We start from the raw sequence: 10,608 nt of genomic DNA, 5'->3' as shown, positions 1-10,608 counted from the left end.
CATAAATGTTCAGCGCATAAAGATCCGGAAGGATAACAAGGAAATAGACACGAAGCACCTGATCCTCACTTTCAATACCAGCACACTGCCTGAAAGCATTGAAGCTGGTTACCTGAAAATAAATGTAAGACCATATATACCCAACCCACAAAGATGTTTTAACTGTCAGAGATTCGGCCATGGCTCACAGAGTTGTCGCGGCCGCAAAACTTGCGCAAAATGCTCGTCAAAGGAACACCAAACTGAAGAATGTGTTGCTACACCGCGGTGTGCAAACTGTGATGGAGACCATGCTGCCTATTCCAGAGCTTGTCCTTCTTGGAAAAAAGAAAAAGAAATCATTACTCTTAAGACTACACAGAACATTTCTTTCAAGGAAGCAAGAAGGCGATATGCTCAAACAAACACATTCTCCTTCAGTGCAAAAACAAACTTCGCCGATGTGGTGCGTGGGCGCGGCGCACCACACCAGGCTTCGGCACCCGTCCAGGTCACTCGCAGTGAGCCTGTGGCGGTGCCATCCGCGCCCCAAGGCAGAGCAGCGTTAGCTGCTCTGCCAACTGCAAGTCAGGCTGCGCAGACCCCCGGGTCGGCGGGCCTCAAGACCTCTTCTCACAGGTCGAGGTCAAACTCGAACGCGAACGTGCCTTCTGCACGGTCGTCCAGCGCCTCCGCAGAGGCGATGGACACGGCCCCGGGCAGCCCCGCACCGTCCACGTCGGACGGTCGGCGGAGCTCTCTGGATCGATCAAAAAAAGACAGGCCCCGAGTCACGGGGCCATCAACAACTTGATCTACCTTTCCATCCTATAGAAACACAAAATTAAGATGGCTTTCATAATACAATGGAACTGTAGATGACTTTTAAACAATTACAGTGACATAAAAGACATACTAGGAGCACACGCTCCTGTCGCCTTATGTCTACAAGAAACAAATTTAGGTCCCCAAAAAAATAACTTTCTTAAGAATTACACTGTTTTCCGCCGCGATCGGGTACACGCGAGCCGGCTGTCGGGAGGCGTAGCCATCATAGTAAAAAACGGTGTCCCGGCACGAGAGCTTCAACTAAAAACAAGACTCGAAGCTGCCGCAGCTACTCTGGTTGCCCATAAAACCATCACTGTGTGCTCACTATATATTGATCCGCACTTTAATTTAACACTACATGACTTAGAGGATCTTTTAGAGCAGCTACCAGAGCCATACCTGATAGTTGGAGATTTTAATGCACATTCATGTTTTTGGGGAAGCGAGAAAACTGACGCTAGAGGCCATCTCGTAGAGGATTTTATTTTATGCAATGACGTCTGTTTACTCAATTCTAATAAACCTACATACTGCTCCCCAACCTCGGGGAAAATGAGTGTTTTAGATTTGTCTTTTAGTTCACCGTCTGTTTTTAACGATTTTAACTGGAGTGTTTTAGACAATCCATATGGAAGTGATCATCTCCCTGTCGTAATAAGTCTTTCATCCTCGCTAACAGTTATTCCCACAAAACCACGGTGTTGGAAGCTACATTTAGCTGACTGGCAACTTTTTAGTGCACAAGCCACATTAGAGAACATAGTTTTAGAAAATACTGACATCAATGAGATCAATGAAAAGTTCACAAATTGTATCTTAGCTGCCGCACATTTAGCTATTCCTCAATCCTCTGGAATAGTAAAACAAAATCACAAATACTGGCACACAAAAGAATGTAAAGATGCAAAAAAGAAACAAAACAAAGCCTGGGGCATTTTTCGGAGATATCCAACACATGAGAATCTCATAAACTTTAAAAAAGCAAGAGCAAAAGCACGATACATCAGACGCAACGCAGAAAGGGCATCATGGCAACAGTACATATCCTCGATAAACAGCTCAATAACATCCAAAAAAATGTGGGAGCAGGTGCGGAAATTCACTGGAAATTTTACTCCTTTCACATTTCCAATGCTAACAACACCCGGTACTCAAACAACATTAGAAGAACAGGCCAACATATTGGGTGAGCATTTTTCTAGTTTAAAGCTCGTCCAACTACACACACTCCTTTCAAAAACACAAAACAATAGTAGAAAAACAAAAACTTCCCTTCAGAACATGCATACATGAAGACTACAATCAGCTTATTACAATGGATGAACTAAACGCAGTACTAACATCCGGTAAAAAGACAGCACCAGGCCCAGACAATATACATTATGCCATGCTTGCTCACCTCTCTGAGACTGCCATAGAGGCTCTCCTAAAATTTTTCAATAAAATATGGATGAGTGGAGAAATCCCCCAAGCATGGAGAGAAGCAATCATATAGTACCCTTTCTAAAACCTGGCAAACCACCAACTAGTCCCACCAGTTACAGGCCAATAGCACTCACTAGCTGTATAGCAAAATCATTCGAAAGCATTCTAAACATCAGACTAACCTTCATACTTCAGTCCCGGCAACTTTTAGATATACACCAGTGCGGTTTTAAAAAGACATGTTCCACAACCGATCACCTTGTTCGCTTTGAGAACACAGTCCGGGAAGCGTTCATCCACAAGCAACACTGTATCGGGGTCTTCTTCGATCTGGAGAAGGCTTACGATACCACGTGGAGGTTCGGTATCCTCCGTGACCTAGCGGACCTAGGTATCCGCGGCAGGATGCTGAGCTGTTTGAACGACTTCCTAACCAACCGCACGTTCTGAGTCCACCTAGGCGCAACCTTCTCCAACACTTTTATACAAGAAACTGGCGTACCCCAGGGGTGCATCCTCAGCACGACCTTATTCATCATCAAAATGAACTCCATAGGAAAAGTAATCCCAAAATCCATAATGTATTCAGTTTACGTAGATGACCTCCAAATAGCATGCACGTCTTCCAGCATACCTACTTGTGAGCGACAGATACAAATAATAAATAAACTGGCTACCTGGGCAGATAGAAACGGATTTAGATTTTCTCCTCAGAAAACAGTAGCGGTTCTGTTCTCTTTGAGACGAGGCCTACAGGCCGACCCCACACTATATCGAAACCAGACCCCATTACCTGTCAAACAAGAGCATAAATTTCTAGGAGTAACTTTCGATAAAAAGCTCACTTTCTTACCACATATAAATAGCTTAAAGAAAAAACGTTCCCAGGCCCTCAATATACTGAAACTACTGTCAAGAAAACGCTGGGGGTCTGATAGGGCATGCCTGTTACATATATATCGTTCTCTGGTTCGCTCTAAGTTAGACTATGGGTCCATAGTATATGGCTCAGCAAGACCATCCTACATAAAACGACTGGATCCTATCCACAATCTTGGTTTAAGGCTGTCTTCCGGTGCTTACAGAACTTCACCAATAGCAAGTCTGTATGTGGAAACGAATGAACCTTCCTTAGAAGATCGAAGAACTGCACTAACTTTTACATACATCCTCGAAATCCTGTCTCAGCCCAGACATCTCTGTTACCCAATTCTGACGAAATGCCCATCCCGAATACTCTTCAACAACAAGCCTAACGCGATTAAGCCGTTGCTCTTGCGCTTCGAAGAAAAATGCCAAGCTCTGAACATACTAAACGAAATTAAAAATATTGCCCCAAGACACGAAGCGCTACCACCGTGGTACACTCTCCCCACAGTGTGTGACGTCACACTAACACGCCTCAGGAAAACCTGTACACCACACGACCATATAATACAAGAATACCTAGCACGACAAGAAAAATACAGAAATTACACTGCATTTTATACTGACGGGTCAAAAACTCATGCTCATGTGGGAAGCGCAGTAATACAAGGAAAAAATGAAAATGCAGTACGACTTCCCTCATGTGCTACAGTTTTCACCGCGGAGTGCTATGCTATTAATGTTGCAGTACAGAAAATAACAAATGAAAACATCAAAAAGAGCATCATTTATACAGATTCACTGAGCGTCCTTACAGCATTAAACTCCAAAAATGCCACAGAACCAATGATTGGAAGCATCGTACACAATATAGTAAAGGTCACAGCACAAAAACATGTTATAAAATTCTGCTGGGTTCCCAGTCACATTGGCATTAGGGACAATGAAAGAGCCGACATGTGTGCTGCACAAACCAGAACCATGGAAATAAAACATGTGAATTTGCCTCCTAGGGATTACATGAAGTTATTGCATAGCAGACTAAGAGCCAAGTGGCAAGCTTCTTGGGAAAATGAACGACACAACAAGCTGCATACCATAAAGCCCATTTTAAAAGAATGGAAATCATGCCGCCATAAAGAACGTTTTATCGAAGTAATTTTATGTCGTTTACGCATAGGCCACACACACATCACCCATAACTTCTTATTAACAAAAAAAGACAAACCTGTGTGTGAAATGTGTGGTGAGGAGCTCACAGTGAATCACATTTTAATCTCTTGTTCGCACCTCGAAGAACTTCGAAAAAAATTTTTACGGTATTTTACAATGAACACATTCCATTTCATCCCGCATTGCTTTTAGGCGAGCAAACACTCGTCGAGTTTTCACTTGTTTGTAAGTTTCTAAAGAAAGCCAATGTTTTAAATTTAATATAATGTAACTTCTATACACTTAACATAACATCATCTAACCTTGTGTTTGGCGCATGATAGCCATAGTTGCTTATGCGCCATAAAACCCCATATAACTAAACTAAACATCACATTTCGCAACACATGGTGCCGAAACCCGGGAACTGCGATCTCCAGGACTCGGAGAACCTCGGAAAGCTAGAACCAGGCCGAATTGGAGGCAGCCGTTGCGGATGAAGACTTCGCTCCCGAGTTTGAGACTGTCATGCGGTATGAGGATGCAGCCAGGGGCATGCTTGGACAGCTCAAAGCCAAAGAAGCCGAACTGCTGAGAGCTCCGCGCCTATTGACTACAGCGACGGCAGAGCCACAGCGGGGAAGCCAGCATGGCGGCGGCGAAGCCACTCACCGCAGTGCAGTCAAGCTGCCCACCCTTCAGCTGCAGACATTGAACGGTGAGCTTCGACAGTGGCGTGGCTTTTGGGAGCAGTTCAGAGAAGCCGTTGACGAGAATGGAAACCTCACCAAGGGCGAAAAGTTTCACTATTTGAGGAGCCTTCTGAGCGGAGCGGCGGCATCATCGATAGCCGGATTACAGGCGACAGGATAATGCTACGACGATGCAGTGACCATTCTGTCCAAGCGCTTTGGCAACACCCGACAGATTATCCAGGAGCACCTCGCCCAGCTGAGATCCCCACCGTCCGTGACATCATCGGACGACGTGCGAGACCTGTGGAAGCTTCTGGATCACGTTCAATGCCATGTGCGCGGACTCAATGGACTTAAGGTGAGCTCAACCACCTACTCTACCATGATGACAGACATTCTCCTGAATGCCCTACCTGCCAGCATCGTCGTTGACTATTATAAACGGCTGGCCAATACACCGGACTTGTCACATTCGCCTAGCGACACTCAGAACGGTGAGGCTACATCTGCCACGGGCCGTACAGACGGTGAGCTGGAGAAACTTCTGAAATTTTTGACAGTCGAAGTTGAAAGCAGAGAAAAAATAGGAATTGGCAGTACTAGAGAAAACAAGCGAAGCAGACAGGAAGCACCAGAAACAGTGGCAGCGATAGATAGGCGTTTGTGCACTATAAAGCCACATCGTTGTGTTCCATGTCTTCCGTGCTCAGTTTTGCTGAGGAAGTTGGAAATCCTGAGAGTGGCAACAGTGACTTGTATTTTGCATTGCCATGTTTGAAGGCATCTTTCCACAGCAATACCTTAAACATTTTGCATTACTTGTTAAGGGTATTGCCCTTCTTCTGCAGGACACAGTGACCTTGGATGACATAGCTGAAAGCACGAACTGCCTTGTAAAGTTTGCAGTTGATATTGTTACATTGCAAGACACTGCTGGCCTGTGGGCCAGAGATCCGGAAACTGTTGGTGCTGTGTCGCGTTCCAACCCATACTCGGCGTTGCAGAGCGCCGGCTTCGTCGCGGGTCTCATGTTCGGCGTTCGAAAACGCAAACTTAAAAGCCGAGGGACGCGAACACAGCGTTTGAGAACGCGACCGTCAGCGCCTAGGGACACCTCCTCCCGAGAACGCGCTGCTTGGTCTGGTGGGCACGGCGTTCGAGGGAGCAGCAGTGAACGCACGGGAGTCAACGAGGAAAGTCTTCCTCCAGCAGCGGAAGCGAACAGCTGCTCGGGGAGCCAGTCTGTACCTTCCAAGGGCCTGGGGCCCTCTTTTCTTTTGGGTCACATTCTTAATAAAGACCCAATTCCCAGCCTTCACCGAGTCCACAGCCCGAACCTTGCAACAATATGCAGTTTCTATATGGAGAAAAACAGATGACTTTCAATGTGCATCAGCTGTTGCACATCCCTCAGAGTACTGTGCACCAAGGACCACTTTGGGCATATTCTTGTTTTGCATTTGAGTCCAACATTGGTCAGCTTAAGCAGCTGGTCACTTCAGCAAAAGGTGCCCCGCTGCAGATTGTAGAGCACCACATGATGACCAGCAACTTCAGGAGCCTGAAGGCCTTAGCTAGCCCTCGCACTTTGAAGTTTTTGGCAAAAGCTGGCCTATCAAATAGTAACATGCAAAAATATGTATCATTGACAAAATACAGGTTGCCAGCACCAGTACGTTGTGCTGGTGCTAGAGCGCTGACATGTCGAAGCGTATCCGCACTAACACAACACACAACAGTGAAGTCTCATGTAAGGCACTGGCAACTGAACATGACAGGTGTAGTGCACTCACAAAATTGAGAAATTAAGAGCTTCATTTCATATTTAAAATTCATATACAAGAGAAGAAAATAATCCAAAATGTAAACCTATGAAAGGGTGGTGGCCAAGTGATATTTGGGCTAAGGAATTTAACTGGTTTTAATAAATAAAATTAGGATGACCTTTGTTCTTGGAGATTACCTTTTAGTGCTGTAAATGTGGCGTGATATGGAGGCAATGATTTTTGAAACTCGCATGATTAAAAGTATTGCTGGAGATCATATCGTAGGCTTTTCAGTGAGTACATTTTCCACAATCATGTTCTGATGACGTTAGGTGCCAGTCCCCAATGTGTGCAAGAATAGTTTACACCTCAGCAGAAACAATTTTGCCACCAATTTTGTGAAGAGAACCTTTGGCACATCTAGGGAAACTTAAGAAGTGTTTTATTGTTGAGTTTTTATGGTTGCTCTGGGTTGGGTCCACCTCGAAAGCAAACAAAAGTTCATGCTGATAGAAGTCCAAGCAGCCACAAATAGCTGCTGCGCAGATGAAAAATTTAAGGCGGTAGTTTCTTGAAATAAAGAAGCCATTTTATTATTGGAATGCATTTAAAATGTGTACTCTTATGATTCAGCCTCTAAGGTTGTTACTTAGGGCTCAGAAAACACTCAAAAGTTGACACGTGTGCCACCACTTCAAAAACATATGCAGCTCACAAGCTGCAGTCAGGGAATGCAGCTCTGCATAGGTTTACCATCCACACCGACATACAGACCTGGCAACTTACTGCTGTTTTTTCTTTGCAATGAGAAGAAATTTGTTCATGGCCAACGAGTTTATTACCAGTCAGGAAGGAGTAAAAGGGCTCCTGCAGATGTGGCATGTTGATGACTTTTGTGCTTGAACTTATGCCAAGCTGGCCTTGTGATATGGAGATGAAAAGTATTTCAGGACTATTTCTGGCAAATGTGCAGGTGTAGTTTTGGATAATCACGAGACTCTAACCACTGTATTGGTGCATTGTTTTGTTATTTGGTGCGCTAGTAACTTGCAACTTTCTTTCTATGGAGGAAAAATCTGCTGAAGTGAAAACTGCTTCAACTCAGTGGGAGGACATGCACAATGAGCACAGTTATTGCCGGCCTGGACTTGGCACATGGTCATAGAAGCAGCAGCTATCTGCAGCAACATTAGGAGAAGACGACTGTGTCTTTTATACGGGGCTGGCTAAAACAGACTTTCGAAACTTAGTCACAGCAGTGAAAGTAGAGTCGAGGAAGGTCTTCACTGTGCTCTCCTATGAAGATCAGCTGCTCCTCAGTCTCATGCGACTGCACCTTGGCCTTCTCTATGGGCACTTGGCTAGAATATTTCAAATATCTGTAGGGAGTGTCTGCAACATTTTCAGTCATGTGCTGTCGGTGCTGTGCACCATTATGAAAAAAGTCGTAACTTGGCTACCACGATCAATCATCCGAAACAGTATGCCCAAGTCATTCATTGATAATGGATACGACACCACCACATGTATTGTCGACTGCTCTGAGATAAACCTGCAGCGACCAAAGAAACTGATGCCAAGGGCTCAAACCTATAGCAGCTACAAGGCGCACAACACTGTGAAGTTTCTTATTGCCATAGCACCAGATGGCTACATAATGTGTCACCAGCTTATGGAGGACGTGCATCGGACAAATATATCACGAAAGACTGCAAGCTGGAGGACCATCTCGGCCCAGGAGATGAAGTCATGGCTGACAGAGGCTTCACCCTGACAACAGGCATGATAATCCAAGGAGTGAAGCTAAACGTGCCTGCCTTCACAAAAGGTAAGGGTATTGCATAAACATGCGATAATGGATGGCTGGATTGCCTCATGGATATGTCATTTTGCAGGGAAATCTCAGCTCAGTGAAGAGGAAGTCACCAGGACAAGACGGATAGCTTCCGTGCACATTCATGTGGAACGCGCCATAAACAGGATTAAAACCTACCGAATATTTAAGCAGGCCCTGCCCATCAAGTCCAAGAAGACGATAAGCAAAATGATTTTTGTTTGTTCAGGGCTTTGCAATCTCAAAGGCCCTTTAATCGCTACCAGGAGAGAGCCCACAACTGAGTAAATTTGTGCCAAGTACAAGAGTACGCTTGGTCAGCCTCCCTACTGGCTGACAGCCCAGATGTGTCGCACTGTTCAGGCTAGCCAGATGTCTAAGTTTAAGATGTCTCATTTAAGTTTAGTCGGGTGTAGCTCATGTTCAATAAATCAGAGTTCTGTAGTATGAAGTTATCATCATCATCAGCCTTACTACACCCACTGCAGGGCAAAGGCCTCTCCCATGTCTCTCCAATTAACCCTGTCCTTTGCCAGCTGCATCCACCCTTTGCCTGCAAACTTCTTAATGTCATCTAATTATCTGCCACCCCCCACTACGGTTTACTTCCCTTGGAATTCATGTTGTTACCATCAGTGACCACCAGTTACCCTTTCTTCACATTACATGTCCTGCCCATGCCTGTTCTTGATTTCAACTAGAATGTCATTAACTGAAGTTTGTCCTGTTACCCACTCTGCACGCTTCCTATCTCTTAACATTACACCTACGATGAGGTGACATGAAGCAATGTTCAATAAACCATATTTCTGTGATATCATTTCAGTGCCGTATACGGCTTGCGTCCACTGCTTTCACTCTTTTGCTGCCATCTATGGGAGAATAAAAAGTGAAAAGCACAGATCTGCTGTGCAAAACACATGGTGACCAACACAGAACCTTTTACAACAAATGAAAGTCAAACAGAAGTCCTCAGTGCTGTGATTAGCATACCCATTTATTGGCTAGGATGCATACAATTAAAGAGTTATGAAGTCATTTGAATGCTAACATGAACTGTTATGAATGCAATTCATAGAAAGTAATGTATGGGCTACATCAAGCAAAGCAGCCTACTGATTAATTATTGGAGGTTGCAAATTTACTAGGGCAGCACACACTGAAAATACTTTCTTCATGTGTGGGATCAATCAGGCTAAGCGGTACTCTGTTCCTATGTCTACGTCATCATCAGACATTTGACCACCCGTTGAATTAAAAGGAGACATAAGTAGCACCGCACCTTTCCCTTCTACCGTTGTGCGGATGCTTGGAAATCCTTTATCACTTCAAATTAAATCGCCTGGTCTAACAAGCTCCAGAAAGCCAGAGTCTTGGGTAATGAATGAGTCAGTGTGTCGCCCTCCATAAACTTTGGATACGAAGCTTATCATACCATTAGGAATTATGCCAATTAAGAATTTCAGCGTGTATCCTCCCTTGTAATGTGAATACAAAATATGTTGACAGGGTTTGAGGGTGCTTCAGTGCGGATCTCGGTACAATCTATTATTAAGGTGCAGTTCGGGTAGTTTTCCTTAAATGGGGCAGGCAAAGAAAGTTTGATCGCTCTCCGGGAAGGCATGAAGACCCAATCCTTCAGAGCGATGCTTAAAATACCAAGTGTTTTCCTAAAAACAGTGGATGCTGTTGAGGGTGCAACACTGAAAATTACCACTAGTGCATTACATGTTATCCCAAGACGTAGCTTGGCGAGAAACAAGCACAGCCTATCTTCCTTTGACATAGTATTGCGCCTGTACTTCGGAGGAGGCAGCAGGTTCAAGAGAAGGCAGAAGACTTGTAGCGTCACTCCACACAAATCTTGCAGCGCTTTTTCTTTTCGCTTTAGAGACTGAAAGCCTTGAAACCCACAGTTTTTCTTCCAGTTGCCATCCGTACTTGCAACCTTCTGCAGAATAAACAGAGAACACGGTGAAATTCACAGGACTAACCAATGAAAACTGGTATTTACATCTCCCTGCAACTATGCTCATTAAATTAACAACAAATGTAATCG

At 44.6% G+C, this 10,608-nt stretch overlaps 2 pseudogenes across 1 annotated transcript; one reads left to right on the top strand and one right to left on the bottom strand.

Moving 5' to 3' along the window:
* Window positions 1–4,782: 4,782 nt before the first annotated feature.
* LOC149367871 (uncharacterized) lies at window positions 4,783–10,531 on the top strand (annotated as a pseudogene). Its single transcript, XR_016289317.1, has 4 exons — window positions 4,783–5,115; window positions 5,182–5,476; window positions 7,759–8,543; window positions 8,611–10,531. The product of XR_016289317.1 is annotated as an uncharacterized LOC149367871 (transcript).
* Window positions 9,207–10,530, bottom strand: LOC149367872 (uncharacterized; annotated as a pseudogene).
* Window positions 10,532–10,608: the final 77 nt, after the last annotated feature.

Source organism: Amblyomma mixtum, chromosome 1, assembly GCF_055824585.1.
Source record: "Amblyomma mixtum isolate Tamu chromosome 1, ASM5582458v1, whole genome shotgun sequence".
NCBI lineage: Eukaryota > Metazoa > Arthropoda > Arachnida > Ixodida > Ixodidae > Amblyomma > Amblyomma mixtum.
The sequence above is the reverse complement of the archived record's forward strand: the minus strand, read 5'-3'. Positions and strand labels throughout refer to the sequence as shown.